The following is a 21,588-nucleotide window of genomic DNA, read 5'->3' as shown; positions in this document are numbered from 1 at the left end:
TTTATTCCATAATACTTTTTCCCTTTTGACACTACGGTAAGATTGACAGAAACTCCGCAGCACCAAAGTGTTGATATAGGGGCAAATGTAGTTTTCAACTGCACCGCAGAAGGTAGTCCTTTTAAACCAACCATCTTATGGTTCACGAGCCGCGATCTAATTTCTATACAATCCAGTTCAAGTTTGAAGGTCATTGAAAAATCGCTGGACGGAAACAGCATGCAAAGTCAGCTCTTAACTACGAGAGCGACTAACGAAATTTTTGGCCAATATGGACGTGTGGCAGAAAACAGTAATGGTGATTATAAAGCTCTATCTTCGTGGGCGTGGGCTCTTTTAACCACGAGGGATTCAGGTGAGTTTTGCATATGCCCAAGGGTTTATTTCCCACGTCATGTTCAAGTTGAAAACCGATGAAGTCTTTCACTTGACTGCCAACGCATTCCCCTTATGTTAAGAAGACGTTACCGCACCTGTGTGCACGCGACTTACACACGCATGCTTTGCAGATTTTAAGTTAAAATGTCCTTAGCAAGTCATGCAGACCTTTCTTTTTTGACGTGTGCAAGATTCTTAGAGAGGAGTTGAAAGTTTTGAGTTTTCTAGTGAGAATTTGTTTGGCGGTAGTTGGTGTTTACCATGAGTTACCAGGCTGTGTTACCAATAAACGCGTTTGTTTGATTTCCGTTTCGTTTCCGAACATATTTGGCGACCACGATGAGAGCAAGGGTGTGAGCTATTATATTTTTTGAGGTTTCGTTTGCGAGTTAAGTTTTGGAGTTGAGTGCTATGGCTACCGAATCCGAGAATGGCGAAGCTATTAAAGTTTACTGAGAAAAAACCACAAAACTCGACCAACTGGAGTCGACAAACAGAAGCAAAAGGACGTTCTGTTGATAGAGACCAAGAAAAGAAAACGCAAGGCAAAGACAAAATTGACAAAAGTCAGACATAGTTGGAAAAACTATGCTTAAAAGATTCAGAGATAACGGACATGGAAATTGTGATTGTAAAGCTGTGGGCAGCCTTAGATGGCCGCACATGAGATGTTAGAGAAACTGATCGCGTTCTATGTGGAGGTCGAAGAGGAAGCTGCAGAAAAAGAAGCATTTGAAGAGTCTGAAACGATCGAAAGAGATGTACAAAGAATGATCGAAGCGGGTCAAAATGTAATCAAAGTCGGCGCGTCCAAAAGTCACCGCAGCCACGAAGACCGAAACCGATATTTTAAGCCGTTAGCAGTTCCGACGTTCAGTGGTGACAAGAGAAAGTTTGAAGATGTTTGGGCCCTTTTACTAGTCTCGTAGACGAGTCAATGGAGCCAGTACATTTGAAAATGGCAAGGTTACGATAATGACTCACAGGGAGCGCTTTGGAATCCATCTGTGGTCTCGGATTCGCCGCCTCCGAATACAAGGAGGCAAATTAAATATTAATTAAAGACGAAGTATGGAGGTACGCGCCGGCTTTTGCGAGCCTACTTGGATCAACTAGAACAGGCACCGTTAATAAGAAGCAACGATATCCACGCACTGGAAAAGTTTGCTGACCTTGTTAGAGTTACAGTAGTAAAGTTACAGGTCAAAGGAAGAGACGGGGAGTTGCGTGGTAGAACTCTTCACAGCCTGCTGGTAAAAAGTTGCCTGAACGTCAGCTAGAAAATTACAGTCGCTGGTTAAACGAACACGCCAGACAAGGATCAGTCATAGCTTTCAGAGACTGGTTGAAAGACGAAGTTAGATTCCAAATAATAGTAGTGGAAATGTTGAACGGGATTGAGTCGAAACCTGTCGAGTACGTCAAACTACCGAGAGTACCAAGATTTCAGGATCAGAACAGGATGCAAAGTCTACATACTGTTGCAAGGGAGAAAGAGAGCGCGTAGTGTAAAGCCTTCATGTTCCCTCTGTCACAGTTTCGATCACGGGGTGTGGTATTGCAAGGAGTATTACGGCACGGGAGTGGATGACCGCTGGAAGATCCCTTAAAGAAAGAAAGCCGTGTTTCCATTGCATAGCCTCTGGTCATAGGGGGAAAGATTTCCTAAAGGCCCGCAAGTGTGGAATAGATGGTTGCTCTCGAAATCACCACCGTCTTCTTTATGGAGGTGAAATTTTATCAGAAACTGGACCGACGACAACGTTGCCTTAAATGTTGACGATGAGAGACGCCCAGATGTTCCATGGGAGGGGACACCCGCTGTGACCCTGACCAGCTGTAATGAAGGAACGCCGACTGAATTTAATTCCTTGCGAACTGTCCCTGGGTGGATGAAGGCCAATGGTAAAGTAAAAATAAACGCCATCCTACGGGAGGCATCGAACGAAACTTTCCTAAATGAAGAGGTCGCTGGGGTACTGGGACTGCAAGAGCCTTTCTAAAAAGTTCAAGTTCATGCTCTCAACGACACCGTTGAAACGTTTCAGTCCATGCCATTGAAGATTGAAATCGAAACTGTAGATGTCAAAGGAATTAGGGTAGAAACATGTCCTCAGAAGTTACCGTCGCTGGCAGTTACAGAGATGTGGACTGGAACAAACATCAGGGTAAATGGCCTCACCTGACCCAATGCAGATTTCCCAGGCCGCCAAATAATGGACTTGTCGATCTTTTGATTGGCATTGATAACACTCAACTCCATTATTCACATGTTGATCTCCGAGGAAAACCTGGTGGACCTATCGCCAGCCTCGGACCACTTAGGTGAGGTTGTATTGGTGCGCCTGACGAAAGCGAAACCGCGAGAACACGATCTCACGTTATTCGTTCCATGTTCACCAGAGAGCCTATTTGAAGCGAGAGAAAAGAATCTTGTCGTGATGTTGACAACCGCTTAAATAGAGTTCTGGGAAAATGAGAAGTCTGGCACAGACCGCAATGACAAACTCGTACTCAACGAAGAAGAAAGACTAGCTTTAAGTAAAGTGAAAGATTCCCTCAAGTACAAAAATGGAAGATTTCGTATAGCCGTTCCTTGGAAAGAAAACAAACCCGTTCTCCCTAACACTAAACCTATGGCACTGTCTCGCCTACGAAGCACCGAAAGAAATTTGAAGAAGAACAGATATTTACGAAAGGTTCCCTCTGACGAACAGTTGCCAGATAACGTATGGTATTTTACCGCATTTTCCGGTCGTGAGAATGGATAAATCGACAACAAAAGTACGAATCGTATTTGACTGTGCCGCTAAATGTAATGGTACTTCCTTAAATGACATGATTCATCCTGGGCCGAAATTGTGGCGAAATCTTTTCAAAATTCTTGTTCGTTTCTGTTGAAACCCTGTTGGCATCGCTTGCGACATCAAAGGAATGCATCTCCGTCGAAAAACGAAAAACGAAAAGTGACCCGATGCGTGTATCTTAGTGCTAACCGTTTTTCAATTTCGTAAAAAACGAAAATCAAGTCTCATTTTCGTTTTTCGTGGCGCTGTAAAATACGAATTTCGACTTCAATTTTCGTTTTTCGTTTTCGTCTGCAATTAAATAGAGTCATCACCGCGCGTAAACGCGCGGTGATGACTCTATTTAATAGTTCGCTTCGCTGTTTGTTAATCGGTAGTTACTATTAATTAAAGTTCATAGAAACACAATTTGAAAAAAAAAATAACCAATACTTCTTTATTTTGGTTGAGGGGTTGATGCGGTCGATTCGCAACGCGCGGCGATAACTGTATTTAATGATGCGGTCGGTTTACCAAAAGACTTGCCACTGCGGACTGCGGGGGCAGCATTATTAAACACCACTGCGGGACTGCGGTGGCAATTTCTCAAGTAAGACATTTTTGTGGCCGAATATTCTGCAATCTAGCCCGACATATTCTAACCAGATCACATCTTTTGTTCAGCAAGTTGACATTGCGATTGCTTAAGGTACATTAAACAAACCGACATTAGTTTAGCGTAGTCTGTACTCTTATCGATAACGATATTCATCCTCACAGTGGTCAAATTGTTGTGGACTCTTCAAGCGCAGCCGATTGGTCGACAACAAATATCGACGTCAAATAAAGGCATTATTTGAGTGCGTATCACGTTGACATGAGCAGCTTTGTCCGTACTCATATCGACAACGGCAAATTGGCCGATCAGATTGCGATGTTATTGCCACTTGTGGTAAAAAGTTCCTTGTAGTAACCAGTAATAGAAAGCACAATTCCAACCGAACTAAATAATTTTTTAACTGAATTTTTAATTAAAAACTTGAGCGTATAATTCTGCTTTCGAAAAGTACTCTTCAGTCTGGTGATCGCTTAGTAGGTGAAACTTGAGTCATCTAAAATAGATGTTTTTTCTCAACGTATCTATCAGATCACCAGTCTTTGGGACAAGTGAAACAACCTACGCAGAGTATATTCAGCCACTTAAAAAAAGTAGAATATCATTCGCGCACAACAGTTTCATTGTGTGTTATCATTTGCCTTTTTCAGTTTGGGAACATTGGCCTTTGTACACGTTAAGTCTCTCACTAACCCAAAAATAAATTCGCACAACGCAGTGAAAGGGAAAAAATCTATTATTAAGTATCAGTGTGTTGTCTTAGTACATGTGTAGTCATTTTATATGGAACACGATTTAAATTCAACTAACAATTTATTTTGTCATTCTCTTCTCTTTAAAATTATGGTTTATGGACATTTTAGCGGGTAAGAAAATGTTTTAATTCAGAAATCATGTTTCAAGCAAAACGCTAAAAAATTGAAAATTTAACAACGCTTCCCGAAGCATTTCTCTTTGGTTCGCGATTCATGTAAACTTTGGTCAAATAAAACAATTTAACTTTCTTAGCTTTGCAAGGTATATTAAGTTTTGTTTCGCTTGTAAGTCAGTCACTATTTCTTGCAATCGTCATCATCTCTTTGCCTTTCTTTTTCTTCCTTTTTGGGCGGTAAAATGTCTCTTTATCTTTTGTTAAGGAAAATTAATCGTTTTCGCCTGTCTCCAAATGGTTCACTTATCCCAAAACAGGAGCCCATAACTTGGAACGTAAAACTGCTCCTTGTTCCTGTTTTTTATGTTCCTAAACTTTTTCATTGTTTTTTTTTTTTTTTCCATTTTGAGACTAAAATCTCCAAATCAAAACGAAGTTAGAAACAGTAGCAGCATCTCATGCGTGAAGATGGCTATGTTATTTTTTATGGTGATGTACTTTGTATTTCGGGTAGTTTTCCAATCTACATTTACATTTACAGGGAATTTTTAACCACTCTGATAGCAATCTCACCAAAATAAATAAATAAACAAAAACCTTTAAAAAAGAATGAACATATTTTTTTGACATCAGAGTAACCCTTAAGATATCTCTCGGTTTTTTTATTCTTTCTCAAGTGCATGTCATAGTCATTGGAGGTGTCTCGTATTTGCCCCTAAAAAGCTATCCGCCATCAAAATCTTTTCAAAAGCGCCACCATCAACATTAGAAGGAGGGACACTCAAACTGAGTTTCCTATTCCTATTTTTAAGATTTTATTCAAATGAATTTATTCAATCTTTTTTATTCAAATTTCTCCTGTATAGATTGCAATGTATATAGTTTACGTCATAGAAAGTGCAGCGTACGGGGTTTTATTCACGAGTTGTTTGTGTTAAAATCCCGAACAAGCGAGGTACGAGCGAGTGAGGGCTTTTCACCCAAACAACGAGTGAACAAAACCCCGTACAAAGCACTTTCTACGTCGTGAGCTGTTTTCTGCACATAACACGAGAATTTTCATTGTAATAATTTTCTGAACGCAAATTAGAAACAAAAACTGCCTAACAATGCAAGTTTAATGGCAATGGAGAATATCGCAGTATATGCACATGGAGGGACTAAAGCGCTGAACGGAAAACTGCACTTACAAAAGTTTTTTTTCTTATCAAAGTACGATATCAATAAAGCAATTCGAGCAAAGGCCAAATATGCGAGCGCTTTCAAATTGAGAATAAGAGCATGCGAGCAGTTGCAGAAGTTCTGCGAGCTCGAGGAAGCGAGCGCGCGTGCAATTCTTTCAAGCAATTCGATTGGTTATACTTTGACACATGAAAGAGCTGTACGCCATTCTGACTGGCTGTATAGGCTTTTTTCACACGTGAAACTAAAGCTTATAGATTTCTACAAATGAGCGTTATGGAATAAGATTATCGTGCTATGTGTAATAAAGGCTGTTATTAAACTCAAGGGCGTTACACCATGCACAATGGATTGATAACCAAACATGAACTATTACTATGGTTAGAAAAGTACCAAATGTATGTTGAAGTGATATTAACGCCAGATTAAATTCATTCCCTGTCTGTTTCCCATTTTCTTAACTGGGAATTGTTCAGGAACCGTTAGGAGTTATTAACGACCACTTTATTCTCAGACAGAATTAAGTGGACTTAAGATCTAATCGTTTATTACTTTTAAAAGATTATCTGGATAACTTTACTTCTAGAATTTAACTGCTCAAGAACTCAGGAATCACGGCCTTATAGAGGTAAGTGGTTGTATGCATGAGGAGAAATGAAAGGACTCAAGTGTTGGTCGAAAAACTCTCCCCCCCTTAATTATTTATAATAAAAAGAAAAAAAAGAAGAGGAAGAAAGGGAAAAATGAGCGCGTTGAATTCAAAATTTTACATTTTTATCTTTGCAGAACTTTCATCATTTTCCAATTAGATCCTAGATTTATATTCTGTCAGGCAAAAGAGAGCCAATTTCTCTGAAGTCTGAGAAAGGAAAGATTATTACATTTTCTTGTAGACTAGGCGTGATTTTAGCAATCGAGCGCTTTCTATTTTCTTAATCAAAATAATTATGGCTTTTACAGCAGGGGAAAGCTTGGGAGAGAATGAAACCAAGATTGTGAGCGATACTCTCCCGCATCTTCTCTGTACTGGTTATTAAGGGACATTAAAGAACTCACACACCTATCATGAAAAGTAGGGAACGTAGCCCGCAGTGTTGTGGCCTGGCCTGTCTTCTGAAATTGGGGGCATCTGATAAAATTAGTCCGTACAAAAAACTATAAACTGCTCTAAGCAGTCTGTTAAGTCCCCCGCAAAACATTTTAATATGCATTTGATCATAATGTTAATTTGCGCAATATAAATATTGAATTATTATCATTATTATTAAAAGGGAGAGGAGGGGAGTGGATAGGCTCAATTTTTACATTTTTAATTTGTTTTTTCTTTTTGCAAAAATAAAAGGTCCTCCTGAAACAACTCTCGGTTTCACAATTCAAATGAGTTTGTATTTGAGGGGTTTTCCAAAGCCAGAGTAAAATTGGGCAAAGGATGGAAGTTTACTCGGTAACACAAACATGCTCACCATTACTGAAGAATCGAGTGAATTATGGAGTCGCTGATCAATACACGTGCAGCGCCAAAAATAATGAGAAGGAAAGCGAAGCTACTTTGGGATCAAATGTTACATTTTGTTAACTTTTAAATATTCTTTTTATTTCAATGTTTTTATTTTCACCTACTTTGAATTGTATCTGTCAATTCTTTGCCCAGGTCCTCCTAAAATTAGTTCTCATCTCACGAACCAGTCGCTTCCGTATAATTCATCCCTTCAGTTAGATTGCGTCCTGAGAGCTTGTCCAAAACCTGAGGTACTCTGGACTAAAGATGGGGTGAATATTGGCAACAAGAACACTTTCACGATTCGTCAAGCGAGGCTAGAGGACTCTGGCCAATACACATGCAGCGCCACAAACAGCTTAGGAAACAAGACATCCACTATCTGGATTGAAATTATCGGAGGTATGGTTCTCATTGATACAAGCGAAAAAAAACTGTGGCTCATGGTCACTGGTTATAAGTATTGGTAATTGCATGGGGTCGCGTAAGATTAAGGATTAAAATCACGCGTGCTTTCAGAATTTGCTGAAATTGGCCGAGTCGAGCAGCGACGAGTGCAATTTTAACAACTTCTGAAAACACAAGTGATACTGATCCTTAATTTTACAAGAACCCATTGTGATTGCTCGTTAATGAAATAAAGGGAAAAATACTGTCAGTAATTAACTAAAAGAATACCGAGTAATCAGTCACAGCAAACCATTTAATGTCGACAAAGAATCAATCACTAGAAACGTGCGAATAAGCTGAATGAAATTCTATTATTGCACAAACATACCAGGACATTGAAAACCAGGCCTGCTAACAAACTTTCAACTTTAAAAATATAAAGTTGGCGCTTTTTCAAACAAAGTTAAAGCGAAGTTAATTTTGCCGTCTTCACAAGCAAAATTAAGAAAAACTACCCTCTTTATTGAGCAATCAGCATTCAGTAGCTTTGCCCTATATGTTATTAGTTAATGGTAACATTTAAAATACGATTTCATGTTAGCTGGTATATCAAGCGTAGATTGGTTTCTTTTGTTTAAATAAATGCGATTCATTTTTGAGGCGTTGAAAGGCTACATTTTTGGAGCGCCAAAAAAACGTGACTTTATAGATCTCAAAGCATCACTTTGTGACAGTATTTCTCGTATAAAGTACCTTTAAGATTTGAATTCATCCTTTCTTTTTCGCTTGTCATCATATTCCTTTGTAAATAACAATGAATTCAGGCGTGAGGGCCTTGAAGTTGGTCAAGGTGGCTATCATTACATCATAAACTATATTCATATCAAAATAATTGAAGACGGAGAGAGACTCGATAGAACCATCCCTGTAGCTTCTTTGAGTTACATTTACCATCACTCGTTGGTTTTTCTATAGAACGGTTCTCGATCACATACATTTGATTCTCGCATTGGATATCCCGCCAGTACAGACAAAAGTTCACTCTTTGGGAAAATCTATGGAAACCAGCATCACCATTGGACATTAACGAACAGTTCATGTCGTCCCGCTTTTGTTAACCGGCCAATCTGGATGTATTAAACGACAGTTTTACTTTCTGTTGTGGCGGAATGCTAGCGCTTTGTATTGTTTTGATCATCTGCCTAGTTTTAACCGAAGTAAGTGTATACAATAAACATACAAAAACTGCTAATCTTGGAGCATGGTAGTATACGTTGTTTACGTCAATCTAAACAAACAATAAGAAAACAAAAATAAGTAGATCTACGTACACATGCAGCGCCAAAAACATCGAAGAGAACAAGAACTCAACAATTCGGATTGAAGTGGTGGGAGTTATGGTTCTCATTTATAAATAAAAACAGCTGAAGTCTATTATCGGTTAAAATTTTTAACTAGATGACAAAGAAAGCCGATTCCTAGGTTCCACATCAGATTTAAGGGTTTCAAACCACATTTACATATACTTCAGAATTGATAAACATAATGAAAGAGAACTCAGTTGATGATGACATCTAAACAGCGAGTACATTTCAACTAATATAGGAGATGTCAATTGATGTTGAATTTGGACGCAAACAGTTAGTTTTTGGGCAGTCTTAATCGATTTGTCTTTGTCGTGTCGAGGAATTTTGACTTTATAGATCTCAACACTCCATCTTTTTTGCAATGGCATCATTTAATATAAAAATTTGTTTGAGATTTGAATTGACCTTCCCATCTCTCTCCTCATCAAATTATTCGATGAATATTAATGACTGAGTAGTCATAATTTAATGTACATTAGTAACAGTATACGCGTTATAGTCTGTCAAAGCGGCTATCAGTGCAGCATTATCTAGTAAATATTTATCATTGAAGCTGGAAAGCGATCTTTGTAAAAACATCCGTGCTAAATCAGCGACCGAATTTACGAAAAGATATATGAAAACAATCCTGACGTCATTATGAACTTGTACCCTTGTTACAACGGACAATTTGGGTCTATAAGATGACAGATTTGGTGTAATGTTTTCACGGAATCGAAACCTTTCATCATTTCTTGACCATCGTTGCCAGGCTATTTATCGAATTTAAGGACTTTACTATGAACTTATAGAAACCGGTAATCTTAGAAGGTGGTAACATAGTTCGTTGACATTACACCTATTACACCCACCAACCTATAAGAATGAACTAAAAATGAAATGATTAGATAATGAAATTATCATTGCTCCGTACTTTTGCTAGGATAGGAAATATTTAAGGCAAGTAAAAAAATACTGTTTTAATGCCACATTGGACTGGACTAGACCTATCTTTACCAAACGAGAAAACTGATTGCGAGATCACTTGGATTGAGGATAGGTTTGAGAATTACGTAGTTTGCTTTTACGGGAAATCGGAGGGGGGTGTGGTGTTAAAATAAAATGGACAATGCGATCCTTAACTTAGTGATATTTTTACTTTAAGTCTCTCCCCAGATCATTGCACCTCCAACAGACCAATCTGTTACCGAAGGATACCCTGTCAACTTAAGTTGCGTAGCCTCAGGTGTTCCAACACCAACATTTGTCTGGGATTTTAATAATGGTGTCCTGCCATCTGGTATCCATCAGAGTGATCAAGAAGGAGAATCACTGCTGGAATTGCCACGTGCCACAAAAAAGATGGAGGGCACTTACAACTGTATAGCGAAAAACAAAGAACATAAAACTAGTTCCTCTGCAGTACTGCGTGTTTATGGTAAGTTTATTAAAAAAAAATTTGATAATTGGCATAAAGATGAATGTGAAGTTGAAGATGTTGGGGATGAACGTAGAGATAAAGATAAAGGTGTCGGTGGTGGTGAGAAAGGATGGAAACAGGGGTTCAAGGGTTGTGCATTTAGACTGTTTCCAGACTACACAACTTCAATTATAAGCTGATGTGTAAAGACAAAGAAACTAAGAGATGGAATAGGTATAATTATTGTTGAAGTTTCATTATCATCGAGGCTAGAATCTTCGTACATTTAAGTAAGCTCAAGAGTCAATACGGGCGAAATCAATCCTAAGTAACAATGTTCTTGAGCCTATTACATTACGTAGGGATAAGATCTGTACCAAATTATTGGAAGGAATCCACTATTTGAGTCAACTGAGTAGATTTGGAAAGATTAATAAAGCAAGGAAAAACTAATGTAATGGCGCTATCTTCTTTTGATTAATATGCTTCATACATCTTAGCTGGAACATTAGATATCTCTGCTACGGAGATCCAGGCAGTTTAGATAAGAGCAGGAGGATTTGGAAAGGAAAGCCAAACTCAAAAATCATTTTTGCGCGTGACACAAAAATTACCAGTCTTGACAGTGATGGAAACACAAAAAACTTCTCCATTCCTGAATGAGTTAAGTTGCGGAACTTTGTAACTCGTAGTGACACTAGGTAAATTGAAATGTTCCGAAAACAATATTCAAAGGCCACATCTGGATCGGCGCGTTTCCATATCATTGTTTATTTGTCTGTTTGTTGGTTTGTTTTGTTTGGATACTGCAGCTGCAATTTCAAAGTGAGATAAGTATTTTCATCGATTTTCTCTTTCCTAATGTAAGGAAAAGCCTCTGCTCAAGTTGTTCCAGAAACGCATCAAACACTCACATCAGGAGAAGTCCTCACATTGATCTGCAAAGTTAACAACGAAACCGTAAACATAAAATGGCAAAAAGATGGAGAATCATTAAAAGAACGAGCAGTTATAGATACCCGATTAGATGAAAGAAAGAGTAAACTTATTATTACTGAGGTTGAGGAAGAGGACAGTGGTGAATATTCTTGTGAAGTAAGTAACAAGCTAGGAACCGCAGCTCGCTCTTCTGTGACATTGGACGTAAAAGGTAAGCTGGTGTGAATGCAAGGCCATTGCTCTAAACTAAAACCTCGACTTTTTATGTTCCTAAACTTTTTCATTGTTTTTTTTTTTCCATTTTGAGACTAAAATCTCCAAATCAAAACGAAGTTAGAAACAGTAGCAGCATCTCATGCGTGGAGATGGCTATGTTATTTTTTATGGTGATGTACTTTGTATTTCGGGTAATTTTCCAATCTACATTTACATTTACAGGGAATTTTTAACAACTCTGATAGCAATCTCATCAAAATAAATAAATAAACAAAAACCTTTAAAAAAGAATGAACATATTTTTTTGACGTCAGAGTAACCCCTAAGATATCTCTCGGTTTTTTTATTCTTTCTCAAGTGCATGTCATAGTCATTGGAGGTGTCTCGTATTTGCCCCTAAAAAGCTATCCGCCATCAAAATCTTTTCAAAGCGCCACCATCCACATTAGAAGGAGGGACACTCAATCTGAGTTTCCTATTCCAGAGAACACAAAATGTAACCTGGAAAAGCGATGGTGCCACAAAAGATTAATACGCAATAGTCAACCCACCCCTCTCTCCTTCCGTCAATGGACAAAATATTATGCTTCTTTCTTTTCTTCTTTTCATCATCAATTTGCCTCATTCTGCCAAGACAAATAGATTTATAATTCTAACCCTCTAACTTTGTACCCCGAGAATTGACGATACTAGTTTCCTTTGTTAATAAACAAAATTGCTTCCTACATGAAATGTAGCAGCCCCAGCAGCTCCTTCCAGCAGTTCCCTGGAGTGGTACTACATTGGCGGACCAGTGGCTGCTCTTATATTCCTGCTGTCTCTCAATGCATACATCAGAAAACGCCGTGCGACAGGTAAAAGGAACTTTAGGGAGGGGCCATAGGTTACCCGATGAAAATAAGATGTTTTGATACGGCAAACTGTGACTTTTTACTTGTCAATGTTTAGGATTTAAATGGAGCTATTTTTATCAGGTCACGTTCTGCATTTCCAGAGCTGACATCGAAGGTCACTTTTTACTCCCTGCAAGCCCATTAGCTGATCAAACCTTATGAAGGTTATAAATTATATCCAGCTAGTTACCATGGCAAGCCATCTTATACCTTTTAGTTTTAGTCATTGTCTGAGATAAGTTAAGTGTTATTTTTAAAAACGAGTCGTAGGCTTTGACTAAGTTAATGATTTCATTCTTGCTCACGACGAAGCCGTTTGTTTCCTCTTTTTCAACATATCCTTGCAAAGTAGCCTTGCAAGAGTTGCCCAGCAGGTTGAAGTTAGTAGATTTTCTTTGTTTTAATAATTACTTTAAGTATGTTGTTATACCCGAGGTTTCCAACTCTTGAAGAAGTATGTGCATAGAATTGTTAAGAGAGTGTCTGTGTAAGAGCGGTCCGGTCGATTTTGCTTCAGGCACAGATTTTGCCCATTTCTTGTGTGTTGTAAGACGTTAATGTGCCTATACTAAAAACACAATCTGTTAGATCGGATCTCTTTATTTTTCAGAGTTTTACGGAAATTAAATTTCATTGGAGCAAAGGTCTGGCGTGACACTTTTCAAGACTTTAATTTGAGACAACTTTGGAGAATAATTTAAAAAAACCTACGAAAGTCAAGAAGAAACAAATACCACAGCCATGTATATTAACTCTATCTTATCCATCAAGGCGATTTTCGAGAACATCACATTACAATCAAGTAAACAAGAAGACTTGAATGACACCTTATCGGTTCGCTTAAGTCACACACGCGAAAACTGATCAAATTCAAGGTAAAAATTTGAAAAAGTGAGGCGTTCTTAACTGATCCAACTAACATAGCTAGGAAGTAGATGCCAGAGAAAAGGTAAATGCAGAAAAAAAAATTGCGGCCCGACCTTTACGAAAACTTTATAACTCCGCGAACTTACCTGATTTTCGGCAATCTCCAATTCTGGCCGCCATTATGAGGGACTTGTCAACATGAAACGTTGCTGACATAAATCGAGCAGGTAGAGCTAAAACCGTCATAAATACACACGAAAGCAGTTCAGATGAACTTTACTTTAAATTAAAGCAGCAAATTTTGAAATTAATCGTTAAACTTACCATTCCTGCATTCCTATGCGACCATTTCTTCCAACAATTCAAACAGGTAGATGACAAAACGCGGAGCCCTACTTCATGGAGTACCCTATGGAGTACCTTAATGGAGTACCCCGTAACAGTCATGTATTGGTGAAATAAAATATTTTATAAACATGGTAAATCGTTTAGATGTACATATCTTAAAATATTTTGAGCTTACCGGCTCTCCGAATGTCATAGTTCGGTACAATCCAGTTTTTTTGGGGGACAGGTGACTAGGGATATCAGTCTTACTGGTTCCTCCATTTTGGTTTTACCGCTGTGTAATGAGTCCTTTGACGGGAAGACAAAAATCTCCATGTGATGAAAAAACCCCTGTTTCAAGTTCTGCACGAGGTAAAATATTTCAGCTTTCTACATTTCCCAAATCAACGGCCCTGGTCGCATTTATTTACCGACCCGTCACTGTTTTTTTTTTTTTTGGTTTGTTTACATACCTCAATTTTATTACGTTACAAATAGATGGGTGAGGAGAAGCTCAGTTTAAAGATATAGACTACCTTTTTTAAGTCTCAACCTACAAATGTAAGCTTGTATCCTCATCGCTTCGCACAATTAAAAAACCAATGAGGTCTTGTGTTATTAAATGGAGTGCCACACATCTTACAGACGCCACACATAAACAAGTATTCTGAAAGACGTAAAGCCCGACGCAGAATGAAGGATATCCGTCCTTTTGACCTCTTGAAGATCATATGAAGATAGAGGAAAGTCGGCCTACAAACGATAACGTTCATGGATGCTAGCTACGTTAAAGCTTTCCGCTGGAAGTGGTCAGCAGATTAATGTTAATCTCAAGATGGCGGTCAATTCGTGTACTACATCGTACTGCGACGATCGGAGAGCTGACAAGCTCAAAATATATCAGGATGTGTACATCTAAACGATTCAACGTGTTCATAAAGTATTTTATTTGACTAAAACATTATTTTTAGGGGTACTCCATCCAGGTACTCCACAGGGTACTCCATGGAGTAGGGCTCCGCGTTTTGTCATCTCCCATTCAAACACTACATGTAGTGTCCAATTTCCCCTCGTCAGTCCACCGTAAGAAATAACCTGTGCCAGCCAAACTTCGACTCGAATGTGAAGTACGAATTAAATAAAACAACTGCTTCATCTTCGAGGAAATATCACGTTGGCATTTTGATTTTCTGATCGACAAGAACGGCGATCAGAAAGCAATCGCATGTTTACCTCATAAACAAGACCGCTGACCAGCCGCTGAGTGAAAACAGAACGACGCGGTGAGGGGGAGGGTGAGGGTGGGAGCTCATCGTCATAAGTTATTCGAATAAATGCTTAGAATACTTTAGGACTCAGTCTAAACAGTGAAGGCATGCTTCTTGGTACAGTGTATTTAATTTTATTCTCATAACTTTTTCCTTTAAATTACAACTGGTATTAATTAATAGAGTTGTCGATATATTTTTAACCGGGGTGCTCATATGACTTTTTGTTTGTCTTCTGTGGTGTAAAATGAGGTGCATCTTACCAGAACCTTTTATTTAGGCACCATTGCACGGAATGAACACAGTATTTAGAGTGTTTGTTGTAAGGCATTTTTGCTGTTCTCAAGAATGTATGCAAATTGCTTCCGTACGTATTTTGACGGTTTTAGATCTAGCTGCTCGATTTACTAATCTGCTACGCCTCATGTTGACAATTCCCTCAAAGCTTTCGCAAAGGGCGGACCGCAAAGTTTTTTTCTGTAGTTACCTTTTCTATGGCATCTACTTCCTAGCTATGTTAGTTGGATCAGTTAAGGACGCCTCACTTTTTCAAAAATTTATCTTGAATTTGATCGGTTTACGCGTATGTGACTTAAGAAAATCGATAAGGTGTCATTCAAGTCTTCCTGTTTCCTTGATTGAAATGTGATGTTCACGAAAGTCGCCTCGATGGATAAGATAGAGTTAATACACATGGCTGGGGTATTATTTTTTTTTTTTTCTGAGTTTCGTATTTGTTTGTAAACTGTTCTCCAAAGTTGTCTCAAATTAAAGTCTTGAAAAGTGTCTCGATAAGTTCTCGCTCGAGTGAAATTTAATATCCGTAAGACTCTGAAAAATAAAGAGATCCGATCAAACGGATTGTGGTTCTAGGATAGGTACACAAATGTTTTACAACACACAAGAAATGAGCGAAATCAGTGTCTCAAGCAAAATCGACAGGACCGCTCTTACAGACAGTCTCTTAATCGCCACTGCCGAGAAAATTGTGTTATATTTTAGCTTACTCCTTCTTGTAACCCATTTTAAATATTCTTCTTGTTACCCATTTTAAATATTGCTTGTTCACTCGATTTTAGACCGATCCCTATTTTTAGACAACCCGGTTTTAGTTGGTTATTAATTGATTTACTAACCATTAGACAGGCACGTAACAGGCACGGTATTCAAACGACGTAAAATGCAAAACGGCTAGTCATTTATTTACTAACCACTAGACAGGCGCGTAAGAGGCACGGTATTCAAACGACGTCAAATGCAAAACACCAAGTCGGCAGAGGGTATCTTCAGATTCCACATACAGTGTTCATTCCGTGTTTTTTTTTTTTTTTAAATCAAATCTCTGGTACTGGGATGATGTTGCACGGGCTCATTCAGTAAACTAGTATCCAAATTTCACCTATTTGAACAATTTTCCATCGGCAAACGAGAATTTTTTGACGCGCTTAATATATATTATCTCATAGACCCTCGCAAAGATGCCTTTTTTTATATAAAAAAGAGCTAGACTAAGAGATGTAAAGACAGATAGGTAACAAACATAGTTTAATGAAAGTTGTGTTTTCATCTGCATTTGTTCAGTAAAGAGCAAGATGAAGTCGAGATGGGGCAGCTAAACGCAAACACCGATGAATGGGAGATTGCAGTTGATCGCCTGAACTTTCGCGAGCCCATTGACAGAGGGGCATTTGGCTCTGTGTGGCGAGCGCTACTGGGTCGGTCCCGTGGCAGACGTGGAAATCGTACAGTTGCTGCCAAGTGTTACCTGCGTAAGTACATTTTTAAGATCTCTTGTTATGAAAGCTTGATTGAACTATCCTCAACAATAAGAACGCGCGTTGTGTTCTACGTTATGTTATGGAAGCGTATAAAAGTGGAAACTACTACTGGCAATATATAATCAAGTCTCACTTTATTTTCATCTCACCTCCAATCACGTGCTCTCCTCATGCGGTAGTGGTCGTTGTTCAGTATTCGAAGGAAAATTCCCCCTGACGTCGAATATTTTGCAATGTTACGTTCTGAGAGACTTTTGACGGAAATTTTTTTATTTGACCTCAAAGAGGCCAAGAGAGCGTGCGGTTTTGGGGAGACAAAAAGTCGAACCATATGTCCATACATGGTTTACATGGCCTAACTTAACCAACTGATTTAAAAGTGTATCACCTTATTACGTAAATGAAATTGCGGACTGATTATAAATCGGAAAACGAAGCAAAACAGATCATTAAAAACAAAACCATCAAAAACAAGAACAAAACAAAAACAAAACCCACAAGAGAACAAAAAACCCATTAGAAGTTACTTTATATAATAAACTAAAATAGAAAAAAGGATTGCGTAGCATTTAAGTGGTAAAGACCTTTTATTTAAGTGACGATGAATCTAGTTGAGGAAATATCATACAAATGAAATATCGTACAAATGAAGAGAAACGCCAACTGATTTTTTTCTTAGCAAATATAAATGAGTTTGTGAGTTTTGATTTAGATATGTAGACCTTGTGCACTGTAACTTGTGCTGATTATTTAACACCAAATATACAACCCCTTCAGATATCTTTCAAATACCCTTCCCTGATTGAAGAAAAATGCCATGTTGATTCTGCCTGTCCTCCAGATGTCGAAGAAGGTGAAACAAGCAAACCTGAAACTCATGCTGCTGATCAGGGTGCTGCAGCAGTACAATCTGTGAAGGAGGCAGGAGGGGAAGAACCTAACACTTGCCGACTAGTGAACACAGAGGATGAACAAGACGATATTGGAAGGCATATGGAGGATCAAGGTGATGCTGAGGACTTTTGTGATGAAGAGGTTGGTGTGCAAGAGAGTAATGGTTATCAGCTAACAGCCGTGGATACAGACGAAACCGGAAATGACGAAGACGAGGAGTCATCCGATGCAACTCCTCTTGTGCAAGACTGAGGCACGATACCAGAATTGCTGAGCCTCCAATGTTGTACTCGTATATTGCTCAGTGGTAATTTGTGGTCTAGACTTCGAGAACCTTAGGCTCATCTTTTTGTGGCTCCTGATTTTATGATGTCATGTTCATCTTACAATTGTAATGCTTTGTTAGTAATGATAATCATTTTTATAGTTTGTAAATGGAGGTTAAGTGAAAGTGTCTTTGAAAGAAAAGTTACTTATTTACTTCACTTTCACACTTCTTAGTTTAGCGTTTATTCACTTATTGCACCCGTGAGTGCTTTTTCTGTTATCGACTGTAGACTGATAGAGATAAAAAGATACAAAAAAAGGCATTGCTATTTAGATAATTTTTATAACTGATTAAGTCAGACATGCTTAATAAATCTGTGAGTGTTTTCTAAGTATAAGTAATATTTCCTAATTTTTGTAAGTGCAATTTAGAGAAGAATAATGCTATTGGTTTTTTCGTCTCGAAGCAAAGTTACTCTTAAGAACTCAAAGTGACCGTTATGGACTACAAATGAATAGATGTTGATATCTCTCAAGCCACCATTAATATTGACCCTACTAAAAATAATTAACTTGTTGTAAAACACTCTATAAATGCTTCAATAAACTTATATAAGCTAAATCCGTTTTGCTTACTCCATCCATTGCTACAAAACTATTAGTTGGTTTTAGACAATTTTCAGGGAGACATAGGCAAACGCGCAGAAAAAGTCGTAAAGAACAAAAGAGACAAAAGGAGAAGAAGATTAATGTGAGCAAGTCTAATTGTAGATTTGAAGGAAACCATAAACTAAGATGACATTTAGTATCAAAGGGTAAGAATTAAGAAAATCCAGTTGCACCGTGCTTGTTCTGATTAGTGTACTTCTCTTTCCCAGCTTATGCTCGCTTTGCAACAAAACGTAGCATATTTCCAAAGCAATATTAACCCACTAATTTTTATATAATTATTTTATACACAGCTACTGACTGACTGCTCTTTAGCAGTCGAGCTGTCTACTCCATTGCGTTGATTAGATGGGTGGTACTGAGCTGATTAGTCTTTAATGTTGTTAGTTCACATTACCAACTTTTATCATTGTCTGACCCCATTTTGACGATTCATTGTGCAGAAGTTGGCCTAAAGGAGATATTCCAAGTACCAAGGCAGCTTTGTTTTCTGTTTTTATCTCTACAGTCTCAGACCTTTCGGCGTCTCGGGAGCAAGCGTTTGAATGTACTTAATACTAATCGTGCCTTTCTAGCAAATTAAATGGAAACGTGGATCATGTGTTCGAGAAGTGCATCTTTGCCAACATACCCATGGATTCTGATTCAAATGTTTTTAAATTTTCAAATTTTTTTTAAACTTTTTTTCCCACGATCACTTACATATTATTAAGTTGCTATTGCCCCACGTTCTACTTCTACTTTCATCGTAAGCAATACCGTGCAATGATTCTTTAAACTCTTTTTTGAGACAGCTCGGGGCGGTTGTTTTCTTATCGTCCTTCGTTGTGTCTCGTGACATGCCTTTTAATAAATAAAACATGCATTTCAATGAGAAACTGATGGATAACAAAGTCGTGCGTGTCTTTCAACAGGCGAAAAGAGAGGATTCGTAAAGGGAGGAGCGCTACGCCTCCTAAGAATGAATTTGTCGCGCTCCACGTTCAATAAATACTCACAGTGTTTCAAAATACGAATAAAGCATAGAGGATATCAAGATGAAATTTACAAGAGATCTCTCTTTGAATTTGATCTCACCGGGAGTGAAAGGTCACTCAAGAACTTACATGGGATTAGGCTAGAGATCGATTGTAAACGTTTCCCCGTCCGACGGTCCCCCCAGGAGCCGAGAGAAGCTTTCTGTTTGACTTTCCTCCTAAATGCTGTGTGGCAAGGCTTCTTTAGAATCACTGCTCGTTTTCTTGGTAAATCACAAAGCTGTCTTTTGTCCATTCAATGCTTTTAAAATTAAATGAATATTAGAGTCCACTGTAAAACAAGATAAAAAGAAGTTGCAGTTTTTCGCGCTCAGATCCATCATCAATAACTAAAAATGCGTACAAAACCGAAATAAATATACTGAGATGGAGCAACCAGAAATTTGGCTAAAACTTTTGAACATCATTTCCTGCCTTCCTTCCAGCGATAGAAAAAAAAGTTATTCTATTCACCCCTTCGCTTTACTTGAATTCCATTTATGTGACACCAAATTTAGGACTCATTCAGGGCTTAGTTCGAAAATATAACATGCGATGTTTGACCTTGTAGAGGTCGGATAAGAATGTAGTTGTCACGAAACTCACGCAAGGAAAATGAGACTGAGAAAGTCAGCTCTGAAAAAACTCACCGACTAAAACAAGCAAAGGTTCTTGACTTAAATCTCCTTATCGAGGTCAATTTTCCCTGGCAATGGGAGAAAGAGAATCAGTGTTCAACTGTTCAAATGCAATGAGTATTGAGGTCTAACGTCCGTTGTACAACAAGATAAAAAAAATAGTTTCAGTTTTTCACGCTCAGATCCATCGTCAATAACTACAGTTAGACGTACAAAACCGAAATTCATCTGCTGAGATGGAGCAACCAAATAATTGGCAAAATTTCTTAGCATTCATCTTTACTAACCTTCCTTCTTCTGATCTAAAAAAGCATTTTTTATTCACCCCTCCGTTTTACTTGAATTCCATTTTTCCGACACCCAATTCAAGACTCATTCTACGGTTGGCTCGAAAGTATAACATGTGACGGTTGAAGGTCGGATTAGAATGCAGCCGGGAAGAATTTATTTTGACGGGAGCTGATAGTATGCAATTGAACAGGTCGAATTCATTGCTGATTCTGAACGGAATCAATGATGTTTATAAAGACCTCGCTGTTAGAGATTTTCTTTTTATTTATGAATGTGTCTTTCTCAGTACTTATCACAGATGTCAAACTGTAATAACGACCAGAACAGGATCGAGATATGCAGCTCGTTTGGTACGCCAGAACGTCGCGTTGAACTGAATTGATTTATAAATTATATTTTAAGGAAACAGCAGCTAAGAACTTAACAACAGTACTCAATCTGACCTTTTTCCTTTAATGCCTTGCTTTACAGATAAACAGCTTACCCATGTTCCACTTCTTCATTTGATTTCCAAAATACGTACACATCGGACAACCAATAAAATATGACGTTCTGTCTCAGTTTTCAGTGAAACTAAAGTTAGGTGGAGAATTTTGTCAAAACCAATTTTTCAATTGTTATAAAATACTTATTCAGTTTGTTAAATTACAATAAATACTCTAGTTTTTCAATGAAATACGCCTTGATTTTGTCCTTTGTTATTACAGACATCACTGACAGTCACAGATACTAGCCCCCCCCCCCCCCTGCGACAGTCTTTCCTGTCAACTTCCGACTATTCCCGAACCCACGACAGGCTAGCGGAGCACTGTCGTTCCCGCGTTCAACATTCACGATCATCTCACGAGAGGAATTTATCTTACTGAAGAATTTTGGTCATGTCACGTTAAATTCACATGATCCCCCTACGAGGCTCTGTACTGTATTTATGACCCCCCCCCCCCTCATTGGCATTTCTTTGAAAAACTGCGTTGTTTTTTGCATTCAATCATGTGATCTATTCTTAACTTGTTGCCGCCACGTATTCTTTTTTTTTCT

General features: G+C 38.3%; 1 pseudogene across 1 annotated transcript in view; it reads left to right on the top strand.

The window, feature by feature from the left end:
* Positions 1-21,588, top strand: part of LOC148731283 (vascular endothelial growth factor receptor 1-like) — a 443,086-nt pseudogene that overhangs the window by 17,723 nt on the left and 403,775 nt on the right. The gene's annotated exons all lie outside the window — the stretch shown is intronic.

The sequence above is a fragment of the Stylophora pistillata genome, chromosome 5, assembly GCF_964205215.1.
Source record: "Stylophora pistillata chromosome 5, jaStyPist1.2, whole genome shotgun sequence".
NCBI lineage: Eukaryota > Metazoa > Cnidaria > Anthozoa > Scleractinia > Pocilloporidae > Stylophora > Stylophora pistillata.
This window is presented reverse-complemented; position numbering and strand designations above follow the sequence as displayed.